General features: G+C 44.1%; 1 protein-coding gene across 5 annotated transcripts in view; it reads left to right on the top strand.

The window, feature by feature from the left end:
- The window catches only part of cdh24b (cadherin 24, type 2b), a 248,342-nt gene that overhangs the window by 57,362 nt on the left and 178,707 nt on the right, over window positions 1-12,273 (top strand). For all 5 annotated transcript variants that reach the window (XM_072688280.1, XM_072688282.1, XM_072688285.1 and 2 more), the window contains one exon: window positions 1,926-2,060. The gene's annotated coding sequence lies outside the window, so the exon portion shown is untranslated. The remainder of the gene's footprint in view (window positions 1-1,925; window positions 2,061-12,273) is intronic.

Below are 12,273 nucleotides of genomic sequence, written 5' to 3' on the forward strand. Positions count from 1 at the left end.
ATGGGAAATACAGGTGGATTACCGACGCAACATTGAACTTGTTTAAAGGTTCCCTAAAAAGCCATGGCTCTCGACATTGGTTGAATAGTTTGAGTTCGATGCATGAAACTTCAAACTAGGGCTTCCACTGATGACTGTTTTTCTATAGATTAACCCCTTACTACACCCCGCAGAAAGACTTATAACACATCTTAGTGTGAAATTCAGTAACTACAGGGACGTCTATGCAAACTGATGGGGTTATTCTTTGGTGATTGAAGCAGAAAGGCCATAGGCTTTTTAAGGGGTTATCCTATCGGCTAGTTTCTCGCAGTAAGGCTTATTACACACTAAGTCATATTATTCAGTAACTACAGGGACTTCTGTGTAAACTAATGGAGCTATTCTTTGGCGGTCTTTTTGGTATCTATTATATTCGTGTTGTGCTGGGCAAACCAACCAGAGAGCTGTAATACAATGCCTTCGTTTCAAAAAGACCAGGCAGTGTAACAATGGTGCAAAGGCGCAAACCGTGGCTAACGTAACAGACAAGGGCATAACCAGAAGAATAGTCACGCTAACAAGCCAAAGAGATAAACCAGGGAGGCAAAACACAGCAAGCTAACAGGGTCATACACAAGAAGCAATACGAGAAGGCCCGCTCAGTACACAACAGAGAGGTTGGCAATACCTCACACAAGTGACAACCAAACAAGTACAATCGGGTTAATATGAAACTACTGATACTGATCAGAACTCTGGAGACTGAGTGAGAGATCTGATTATGATGAGTGGAAAGGGGACCGCCATGGTGGTGATGTCCGACTGGGAAGTGGAGTTTGTAGAGTCTATAGAGGCAGCAGGAGAGGCAGAGGGCGTGACATTATGGCAGCGTTCCCAAAATGTATTAAAATGAATTGCAGAAGTAAAATATGTAGAGAAGTTCCCATCCTGTCAAGCCCAAAGAAGGCCAAAGTACATGGATTGTGTACATTGCATTGTTCAGTGGTCATTCCAGGGTCGTAGCAGGCAGACGTGTCGTGTAATGAGTGTATTTTGCAACTAAAGGGAAAACGGAGCCATCAAGCCTCCTTGCTAATGGCTGCTAAACATGACTACGCAGGCTGTCTGTGGTTTTGTTGCTTTTAGCAGCCGAATAGCAGAGCAGCACCTTCGTGTTTTCCGCTCAGATGAATGTGCATCGCGCTGGTGCTGCTGTGGTAGGCCATCAACGCTTTGCTTAGCGTAAAACCACCTTTTGGTGTCGTTCTAATCTTAAGCACTCCCATAGCGCTCAACGACTTGGGTCTTTAGAAACTTTTAAGTTTTTTTGGTAGCTTTAAATATAGTTAACCATGACTGGAGCCATAAACTGTAGTCATGCATTACATTTCCTAAATCTGAAGCTAAATTCATTAAATAATGATAATAATAATAATAATAAAACATTGTTGGTTTAAAGTATTGATGTCTTTTTTTTTTTTTTTTTTGGCATCAACATTATCAATTACGCTGACTAATCCCGGCAGCCCTACCTCACACACTGTTGTTCCTCCTTCAAAATGTATAGCTTGCAAACAGGCCCATTCCAAAACAACAAAACTTTTATGTAACAGTCTCCACTCACTGTGTTTACACCCACAAAATTTACATAAACCCAACCCACTCTTTCAAAGCTGGTAAACCAGTAAAACATGACCTCGACTTTAGGAGAATATGGTGGTGTTGATACTGTAGAGCAGCTCATCACCTCCACACTAGTTATGAAGTAGAATATGGGTTGCTACATGAACCAGGCCTTGTGACCCTTTTTCCATAAAAGTGTCCATAAAATGGGAGCTCGAACCTGGCCCAAAAAAAAAAGCAGGGTATCTGCACTAGGCTATAAGCTAACACCAGCCAATGTCTTTTTGTTTTTTATTTATTTATTTATTTATTTTTTACAGGTAAGACTCCATAAAGCCAGATCTGGGGAAGCAAGTGGGGACAAGGCTAAAAGCTGACCGGCTACAGTCTCTTCGGCTTGCTGACAGCACTGACAGCACTGGGAGGACACAAGGAGAGGACTGCAGCACTGTCCAGTAAGACTTGGGAATAATTAGTGTTTTCGGTACAATGTTAAAACTATGCTATCTTTATTATTGTTACTATTAATATGATCACTAATACTTACTGTTTATACTCAGTGAAAATTTCCTTGACTTCCGAGGTGAGTCTACTTGTGCATACGCATCGTTACTCTAGTGGTAATTATGAAGCAACTCTTGCACCCAAAACTATTTGAGTAGCGCTTAATTGTAGAGCCACTGAACTGAACATTATCTTTTTTAATATGCTGACAAATGAGAGGACATACGGCGAATAAGCACCTACGGTGTATTTGTTGGTAATGAGAGAAGGATCTGTAGTGGTAAACACTGGTTCATTAGGCCAAAATGATACATCTGGTAGACCAGAGGGGGAAGGATGAGAGGGCGTGTGTGAGCGAGAAGGAGGAAGGAGCTCTACAGCACAAAAAGGGAAAATAATAGAGAAGGGGAGGAGGTGGGGGATGAATATTGATGAGTGTGAGATGATGCGAGTCGTTTAAGTGCATTTGGAAGGGGGGGAGAGGAGAAAAGTCCATATATTTCGAGTTATTTGAGTGTGGAGACGTCTGGATGGTGGAATTATTAAAATAATAATAAAACAACACCATGGCTCTCGACAGGTAACATCTCCGCGCATTAATGTTTCATTACCACGTTACAGCCAAATGGGCCTCACTCGTTCCCATTTTATGCCACCCGTGTTCTCTGCTAAAACGCCTTTTTCTTATTAAAAGTTCCCGTGACCTGAGGTGAGAGTGAAGAGGCAGAGGAAAGGAGGTAGAGAACAAAAAAAAAAAAAAAAAAAAAAAAAAAGGAAGGAAACAAATGGATTCTCCTGGATTCGAAAAGCCACTGCTGTGGAATTAGACCTACTTCTTGAAGGAGGTTCATTTTCTCCAGGAAAAAAAAACGAGGCAGGAAGGACGAATGTACGTCCCAACTGAACAGTAAATTCCAGCGACGTGGACTAGTCACTGCAAGTTAGATGGCGCATGCGCGTGCATTCAGATTTAAAGCACAAATAGCTTGGCCATGCTGTGTACTGTTATAGAAGTATATTTTATGCAGACCTTTAACAGCAGCCTCATGAAAAAATGTCTGTTTATTTATTTAATTTCGGAAGGCATAAACAGGGTAATAAAAATAGTTTCATGTTTGTTCTATTACCATTGACATTTCCAGTGTTCAAATTACATTTAGAATGCATGCTGGCCTGGTTCGGACTTGACTTGACACTTGCCTGCCTCAACTCAGGACTCGACTCAGGACCTACTATTGATATTTTTCTGCATAGACTTAGGACTTGTCTTGATACTGGATCCCTGTACTGACTTGGGACTCAGCTTGACATAAGCCTGTACTGGCTCAGGACTTGACTTGAGACTTGATATTTGATATTTACCTCTAAAGGCTTAACACTCTATGAGACTTGACTTGAAACTTGCCTGTCCTGACTTGTGACTTGAAACAGGACTTGCCTTGATATTTTCCTCTACAGATTCGACACTCGATTTGAGACACAGCTGTTCTGGCTTGAGACTTGACTTGACATTTGCTTGTCCTGACTTGGGACTTGACTCAGAATGTGAATTGATTTTTGCCTCTACAGATTCAACACGCTTTGAGACTTCATTTGACACTTGTCTGCCCTGACTCAGAACTCGACTCAGGACTTCCTGTACATATTCAACACTTGTTTTGAGACACATCTGTACTAACTTGGGACTTGACTCAGGATTTGAATTGATATTTGCCTCTAAAGACTCAACACTCTACGAGACTTGACTTGAAACTTGCCTGTCCTGACTCAGGACTTGACTCAGGACTTGATATTTTCCTGGACATACATGACACTTGATTTGAGACACAGCTGTACTGACTTGAGACTTGACTTGACATTTGCCTGTCCTGACTTGTGACTTGACTCAGGATTTGAACTGATATTTGCCTCTAAAGACTCAACACTCTATGGAACTTGATCTGGCTTGTATTGCACCCTGGGCTAACCCCTTTTTTGTCCCCTTGGGAAGATGCGGTCCTGGACAGGTGTCCATGTCGCCCAAACCTACACCTGCCATTGCTGGACCTCACAGTGAGGTTCACACCTGCACCCTCACAGTGATTTCCTGCAAATGATTATGGATCTCATGGATCTTAGGGTGTTTTCACACTTGTCCTGAATTCACAGGTCCACACACAGGACTGATTCTGGGCTCATTTGGGGGAGGGGCTCATTATCACTGGTTGCACAATTCCGAACGTCACTTTTCTGCCCACGTTGTTGCAAAATGGTAGAACTTCTGTTGGTAGCTTCATTCGTTACAGACACTGGAAGAACAGCACTTTCTGGAGTCATGGCATTTTACCATACAGGTACATCCGTAAACGAGGAGCCGTTCTTGTAGAAGGAGGTTTGTAGACATGCAAGGCACAAGTCCATGTGAACGATCACACAACCACAACCCCAAACTTCCACATCTACAACGAACCACGCCAGAATCCGCTTGAAGCTAACCTCAGGCCTCTGATCACAGGGGAACCAGAGATAGGTTTTTGGCCCGATCACTTGACCAAGCGTAATAAACTCACAGAGGAAGCGGACCTGGGGAAGGAAAAATATATAGTGAGAGAGCCCTTCGATGACCTTGTGCCGAAACCTGTGCGAAGAAGTAAGTGACGCAAGTGTGAGGATTTAGGAATTTCGGGATTTCGGTTCGTTGCGATCAGAGAAATAAAAAACACCCTCCTTTGTCCGCAAAGCTAAAAAAAGGGGGGGATGCAATTAAATGGATGAGATGAGAGCGTTTTATTCGTTGCCGTCCCTGTGGTAAACATTCCGGTTTGGATCAATTATCCATGAGCTAATGAGCAAAGAGGGGGTCTGCCTCAATATCGCGCTATTGTTCATTTGCGTTTTTTAATTAATGGGTTTTGAAGTAAAATCGCAAAAGTTTTAATTGTTTTTTTTAAGGGGGGGGGGGCGAGATCAGAGCATTAATTATAAAAAGGGGCTTTAAAGTATGAGGGATTTAGACTTTTAATTAAAGAGGAATTTGTCGGGCCTGATGCTACCAAACAGTCGGTACAAATGCAACATAGTTTCAGTTGTCTCTCTCTCTCTTTCTTGTCCTCTTTCTCCACTGTACTCTTCCATCTCTACCCCGGTCTCTCTCTCTCTCTCTCTCTCTCTCTCTCTCTCTCTCTCTCTCTCTCTCTCTCTCTCGCTCTCTCTCTCGCTCTGTCATGTTGTTCCCTGCTCGCTCAGTTTGTGGTGGATATGGACCGAGGGATTAGCATGAGGGAGCTGAGTTGTGGAAGAACGAGGGCGGAGGCTCCAGTCACTCAACTGCATGGCGGAGATTGAATTAGTGAGCTTAGCGAACGAGTACGACACTTTTCAGAGATGTTTGCTCTTCTGATTCCCTCCAGCCCACCCCCCACCTCCCCCACTTCATCTCCAGCTTCTCTGACTCCGTTTTGCTCACTGCACCTTTTGCCTCCTGCTGTTCAGCCTCTTCCATTCCCTTCTCTGGGCGCCTTTTTCCTCCTCTCCGGCAGTCCCTTCGCCTGTCTGTCTCTCTCCCTCCCTACCTCCTTCTCTCTCGCTCGCTCTCTCTCTCTCGCTCGCTCTCTCTCTCTCTCTCGCTCTCTCTCTCTCTCTCTCTCTCTCTCTCTCTCTCTATCTCTCTCTCTCTCATTTGTGTAGGTTACTGAAGGCAGGGATTATGGGATTTGGGAAGATGTTGACAGATAGCATTTATATTTTTGGCCCCAAATGTCTAGATTCCCAGAGAGTGACTCTAGGAAGTTTTCGCTAAGCCAAGCAAGACTCGGCAACAATGACAAAAAATGCACAAAGACATGTTATAGGGCTCCTGTTCCTCGCCTCTCAGAAGGAGCTCGATGCACAGTGTTGAACAGTAAACACGGTCGTAGCTTCAAAACACAGCAGTCCATGAAATCCATGCATGGAAACCGTACAGCAGGAAATGGCCCTGTCAGGAATTCTGTGCCATCACGCCTCTTACTGCCTAAAGCAGTTTGGCCCCGCCCATTCTTGCTGGATATTATTGAGCGCTTTTCTTTTATAGTGCCCCCTGCTGATCAGATTGTTGTCTGTACAAATATTTTTTATATATATATATATATATATATATATATATATATATATATATATATATATATATATATATATATAAGATGGTGGCTTAATTTACATGTATTGGAGGAGCATTAAGTCTTTACCTTCCTACTGCTGGGAGCATTGCCCTGGATGGAAATTTCAAACCATCTGTTATAAGAGTTAAAGCTGAGAAGAGGATTCAACAACAGGACAATGATCCCAAACATGGACTACCTGAAGCTTTTGGAATGGCCCTCACCGTCCCCTGACCTAAAATATCTGGCAACATTTGTGGATGGACCTTAAGCAAGGTGCGCAGCAAGACAACCCAAGGAGATATTAGAACTAGAGGCCTAATGAAGGTTGGGGACAATTCCAGCATTGAGAACTGAAGGACTTTCAGCTGCTACAGAAAGTGAAGAGTAGCTGTGATCTCTGATGCAAAGTCCCGACTCTGTAAGGTGCCCAAACTTTTGCACAGGCCACGCTGACGATTTTTCGCCAGACTTTCGCACAAGGCTTGAAATCAGCATTGTCCTACAAATCAGTGCATCTCTAAGTGAAATGAATGTAATTGAATTCACTTGAGTGGTTTTTGAGACATTTCGAGAGTCTCTCTCTCTCTCTCTCTCTCTCTCTCTCTCTCTCTCTCTCTCTCTCTCTCTCTCTGTGTGTTTTTGCCTCAGTCTCTCCACCCCCCTCCCTCCCCTCCTCAGTCTTCCTCCACTGTAGCATATGAGATTGTTTTTGCAGCCATGGTAAATTAGGCTGAAGTGATTAGCTCAGTTTGAAACGTGATTACATTGCTTTGCTGATTTGCCTGGCAGATGCCCTCAGCCACGGAGACTCGCTCGTAGGTTGCGTCTTTACACGCGGCCCCTCTCGCGCAGCTGGGGATTTCACCAGGTTAATTGCTTTGATCGTGGATGCCTGCGCTGACTCCCCCACGCCGACGCAGGCCCCTCCGGAGACGTAAACTTTCTCTTCTTCTTTTCTCTTCTCCTTCTCCCCCCCACCTCCACTGTGGGAATAACAATTAGAGGGGTTTCTCCCCTAACCGGGATTAAGCTGCTCCGTAACGAACGTGTTTAAGGTGAATTGTGGCCTCAGACGGATCCTCACCTTTAATTGGGGGCTGCTGATGGTCCTGCAGCTTCAACCGCGGTTTTACCCTCGATAAATACATCCAGAGATGGAACAGGCCAGATCTCGCCACACACACTCACACCTCTCACAACATCCTACACACACACATTCTGCTATAATCTCCACATCTCCTAATCTACACATTCTGCTGTAACTCTCTCTCTCTCTCTCTCTCTCTCTCTCTTATTGACTTCTACTTCTTATAGCCACTGTCTATAGCCACATGTCTCTCACTCTCACCCTCCCTTTCTTTCTTTTCTCTCTTACTCTCACCCTCCCTTTCTTTCTTCTCTCTCTCTCTCTCTCTCTCTCTCTCTCCTCTTTTTTTATTTCCATCTAAAATCTCTCTTTCTTTCTTTCTCTTTTGCTCTCTCTATCTCTTGCATTTCTCTTTTGCTCTTTTTTTGTTTCTCTACTCTCGTTCTCTCTCTCCCTTTATCGTTCTCTCTTTCTCTATTCTTGTTCTCGCTCTCTCTCCCTTGTCTCCCTTTCTGTCTTTATCTGTCTTTCTCTTCAGTGTCATTCTCTCTCTCTCTCTCTCTCTCTCTCTCTCTCCTCTTTTTCTTTATTTCTCTCTAAACTCTCACTTTCTCTCTCACTCTCTCTCTCTCTCCTCTTTTTCTTTATTTCTCTCTAAACTCTCTCTCACTCTCCTCTTTTTCTTTTTCTCTCTCTCTCTCTCACTTTCTCTCTCTCTCTCTCTCTCTCTCTCTGTGACGTCTGCTGGTAGCTGTGCTTGTTGTGATTAAGAGCACACATGACTCACTCCCTCGGTGCAACACACTGCAACACGCTGCACACCAGCGTTCCTTCATCTGTGTGTTTAAAACGAGAGCAGCAGGTCGAGACGGCGCACGGCCGGAACCGCTGCTTTTAATTACAGTAGCAGAGTGTGGAGGTAATGACACCTGCAGTTAACCCTCTTAGGACCCTCCCGGCGCTGCATATGGCTGATTTTGAGTTATTTCTCACTCATACGTCCATACAACATAGTAAGACGTTCACTTGCTCGTGCTCTGCTGTCAACACAGACAGTATTAATTACGCCCCCTTGTGGAGAATCACCAGCCTGCTACGTCAGTAGAAATACTAGTAGCTGTAGAGGTAACAATAGCAATAACACCATTACTAACTCTATCACTAATAGCAGTAACAGTTAGGGATGTCACTTGGGATGTAGTAAACACCACCTTTGCAGGGCCAAATGGTTACTTGGGCCGTGTCGGTGTGGACCCGCTAGACCAGTTACGGGTTCTTTTTCCATCAGGACCAAGGAGTGCACAGCATCTCAATTACAAGGCTACTGAAGCTGTAAATCATCTTTTAACATTGTGTGATCTGCATGCATACCTCACACTCGCCTCAAGCCTTGCCAAGATGCGCAAAATACTGTATAATGTGCTGCTATGGTATTGCTTACAGTGCTAATCTGAGACGATGCTAACAGTTCTAATCTGAGGCATAAAATCAGGGCCGTATTTCGGTTAGATTCACTGGTAAAGGATTGTGGTTTGAGATGTTGATGTTGAAATGTGCACAATTGCACAATTATCGGAATATTGGATATCCGACATCCGATAGGAAAAAGCGCAGACTAAAAATCTGTAGGTACAAAATATAAATCACAAACACAAATGTAAATACTTACGCAGTCATACCCTTACATTTGAATGCTATAGCTAACCAGCAGAGACAACCCTGCACATCTGAAGGGTAAACAAGGCACATTCATAAACAAATGGATGTGTATCCCTGCCATTTTCCCTCTCTCGTGGCGCTTGCCTTGGAAAGATGAAGAAAGGAGTAAGAAGGGAGGGAGGGAGGGGGGGATTACCTCTTATCGTCTGCCAATCTCCTCTCATCTCTCTATCTGGTTAACTTCGCTCAGTCTCCCGCCACGTGCTAGCCCTCCTTATCTGTTTATCCCTAACCTTCTAATCTTCCTCTCTTTCTCTCCGTCCGTCACTCTCCCGGCGTTCGCATCGTGTCATCGCTTTTATCTCAGACTCATCCCCTCATCCTCATCCGCTTCTCAGTCTCGACAAACTCAAAACGTCTGATGCTCCACTACTGAAGCATCACACTCGCTTTTCTCTCTCTCTCGCTCTCTCTCTCTCTCTCTCTCTCAATTCAACACATGTTTTTTTTTTTTGGCATGACTGTGTCAAGTGTAGGGCTGGCCGGTATAACGGTAACACCGTATTCCACGGTAATTTAAAATTACAACGAATTATGTCTGATGTGTCAGATTTCTGTCCTTCTCGATTGCTGGGCTTGAAGAATCACAGGCGACTGATGGGTGGGTGATTTTTGTGACTTTTAGGGGCAGCCGTTATGTAAAATTTGCATTGTCATCATGCAAAAGGGGACTAATTGTTGATTCCTTGAGGAAGACGGTCATTGATTTTATTGAGTAACTGAGTTACAGCCCTAATAATAATATTAATAAGCCAACAAACAAAGTAATAAATATCTGCTGCAATGCATTTAGCAGTGAGGGATTCTGGGTGCCTCCTTCTCTCGTCCTCTCTCCCTCTCCCTCCCTCTCCCCACCTGCTGCTGAGTACATTGTGTATTCGGCCCGCATGTGCGTTCGAGGTGGAAACGTCTGCACGCGTCAAAGCTGCTGTCTGCCACCGCTGCCACCGAGCCTTCAATGGAGCCCGTAACCGTCAGCTAAGAGGAGCGGAGTGAAACAAAACCCGGGAGATGATAGCATTATTGGCGTGAGGTTTTGGACAGGTATATTATTATTGAAGTCCCTTTCACAGGACTGTTCTACTCACCAGCCTCTGATGTAGATTTGCAGCTGTTGTCGCTCAAGCGAAATAACAGTTTCCCCGTCCTTCTTCAGTTGTCTTTAAACTTCTTTAAAAAAAGCGAACCTCTGTTTTAAAGCCGCACAGATCCTTTGTTCTGCTTCTCGCGCTGTAATTTGTCGGGTTTTCAACTGCAGAACGGAGGCCTTTCTCTAGATCTGACAAAAAAACTGACAAGGAGCTAAGAGACAGGAGTTAACCCTGTCAAACCGAATGTCTTGACGCAGACACGTTCGGAGATGAAGTCCCCTTTTGAAACTGGCACCTGGGCTGTTAAGGCACTCCACCAAATGTCCACGTTGGCCACGGTAAAATGTATCCGTGTGTAGAATGTTGTGGTTTGTGGCAAGCGTTCAAGCTCTCTGGTCAAAAGGAAATTTGTCAGCGTGCATTTTTAAGGGAGTAGTAACTTCAGGCTCCTGCAGATGGCGCTGCACGAGGATGATCGGGCTATAAACACCTGCGGGGTGTGTGATGGGATTCGTAGATTGAAAAGAGGTGGTGCAGTGCAGTGAGTGTCTCGTTGGATGTGTGGAAAATGGGTTGCAGAGCAGATACAGTGAATGAATTATGCATTTGGGTTTTCCAAAGGCCACAGTGTTAAGGAGGTAGCTGAATGTGCAGGTGTATCTAAGAATACGGTCATACGAGTCTATAAGAAATTCTCGTCAGAATTGTGGACAAAAGACAAAAAGGACAGGAACTGCAGATGGGTTTCTAGACTTGTGAATGCAAAATGCTTAGTTTTCAGGCAAGAATTGCTTCCACGCAGGTCCTTCACCACCTATTTCTGAAAGAACACTCCGCAGGGAGATGCAGACCATCAACAAATGGAGCAGAGTGGCCCGGAAGAGGCCTTTGCTCACTTCTGCTTAAGAATAATGATAATGAAGAGAATTTCCTGTAGACTGGGATTTCTGCCACTGCTGGTAGACCTGTATGACTGTAAGCTTTCATGCGCCTGGCAGTGCCTTTCCAGCGCAGATGCAGAGGCAAAGTCAATAAAGACCTACTTCCTACTAAGAAGGCTTTTGGGAAACACTTGCAAAATTGGCGTTCTATAAGGTGCATCATTTTTTAAGTTCTAGGATTAATGTTATCAGGAAACTCACCATTATATTAGAGTGAATGTGAATTTTCCATGCAAAATATTTCTTTTACCAAGTTTTTATAACTTTTACCAAGGCCTCAGACCTTAATTACCTTGTTAGGGCTGAGGCTTGTTCAGTCATTGTTTGGAAGACCAGTTGATGTGAATTATGAATCTAAAAATGACTCCTATGTCTCCTCAAACCTTGTCCCAACATGTCCCAAGATTGTGGCAAAACATGTCAATGTTATTTAATGTAATTTAATCATTAAAAATACTTAATACTTTGTCACATTTTTCTTCTCCAGATTTGGTTCTTCCAATTCATCCAAAAGCCATAACTCCCAATAGCACTAGCAATGCTCCTGACACTAGGAGGGTAAGGACTTAACACATGTCTCCTGTTATACATGCAAAGCCAGCCACCGCCTCTTTTCGGACTGGCAGCTAACATGCTCAGAGAAAAAGGCCTGGGTCCCCAGCTCCACCGCACCAGCTAACAGGCACCTGTGTTGGCCAACATTGCTTAAGAGTGATGAGGTGAGATAGAGTGGCCAGTTGTGCTCCCTTGGACTTCGGCTGCTGATGGCAAAGCAGCTCGTGACCGGCGAGCCACTCAGAGCCCCAAAAACTAGCAGTTAACCTTAATACTGAAGGCAAAGTTGAGGTTTGCAAGCCCCAGAAAATGTCTAGGAGAAATCTGCTCATAGAAAAACTAGAAAGACAAGTGGTGGTGCACTGTTCTACTGTGCAGCATCACCTGCACAAATATGACCCTCATGAAAGAGTCAGCAGACGTTTATCAAGTTCAGCACCAGCAGTTTTTATCTACAGGATCATCTAAACAAGCCTGATGCATTATGGAAACAAGTCCTGTGGTTTGATGAAGTTAACGGTCAAATAACCCCCTTTTTATATAGAACTATGTATGTGTAGGTAATTAGCTTTACAGTACTAACCTGACGTGGATGGAATGACCGTGTTGATGAAAGGGAAGAGTACTGAGTTGTTGGTGCAGGGCTGTGA

This window comes from Salminus brasiliensis, chromosome 9 (assembly GCF_030463535.1).
Source record: "Salminus brasiliensis chromosome 9, fSalBra1.hap2, whole genome shotgun sequence".
NCBI lineage: Eukaryota > Metazoa > Chordata > Actinopteri > Characiformes > Bryconidae > Salminus > Salminus brasiliensis.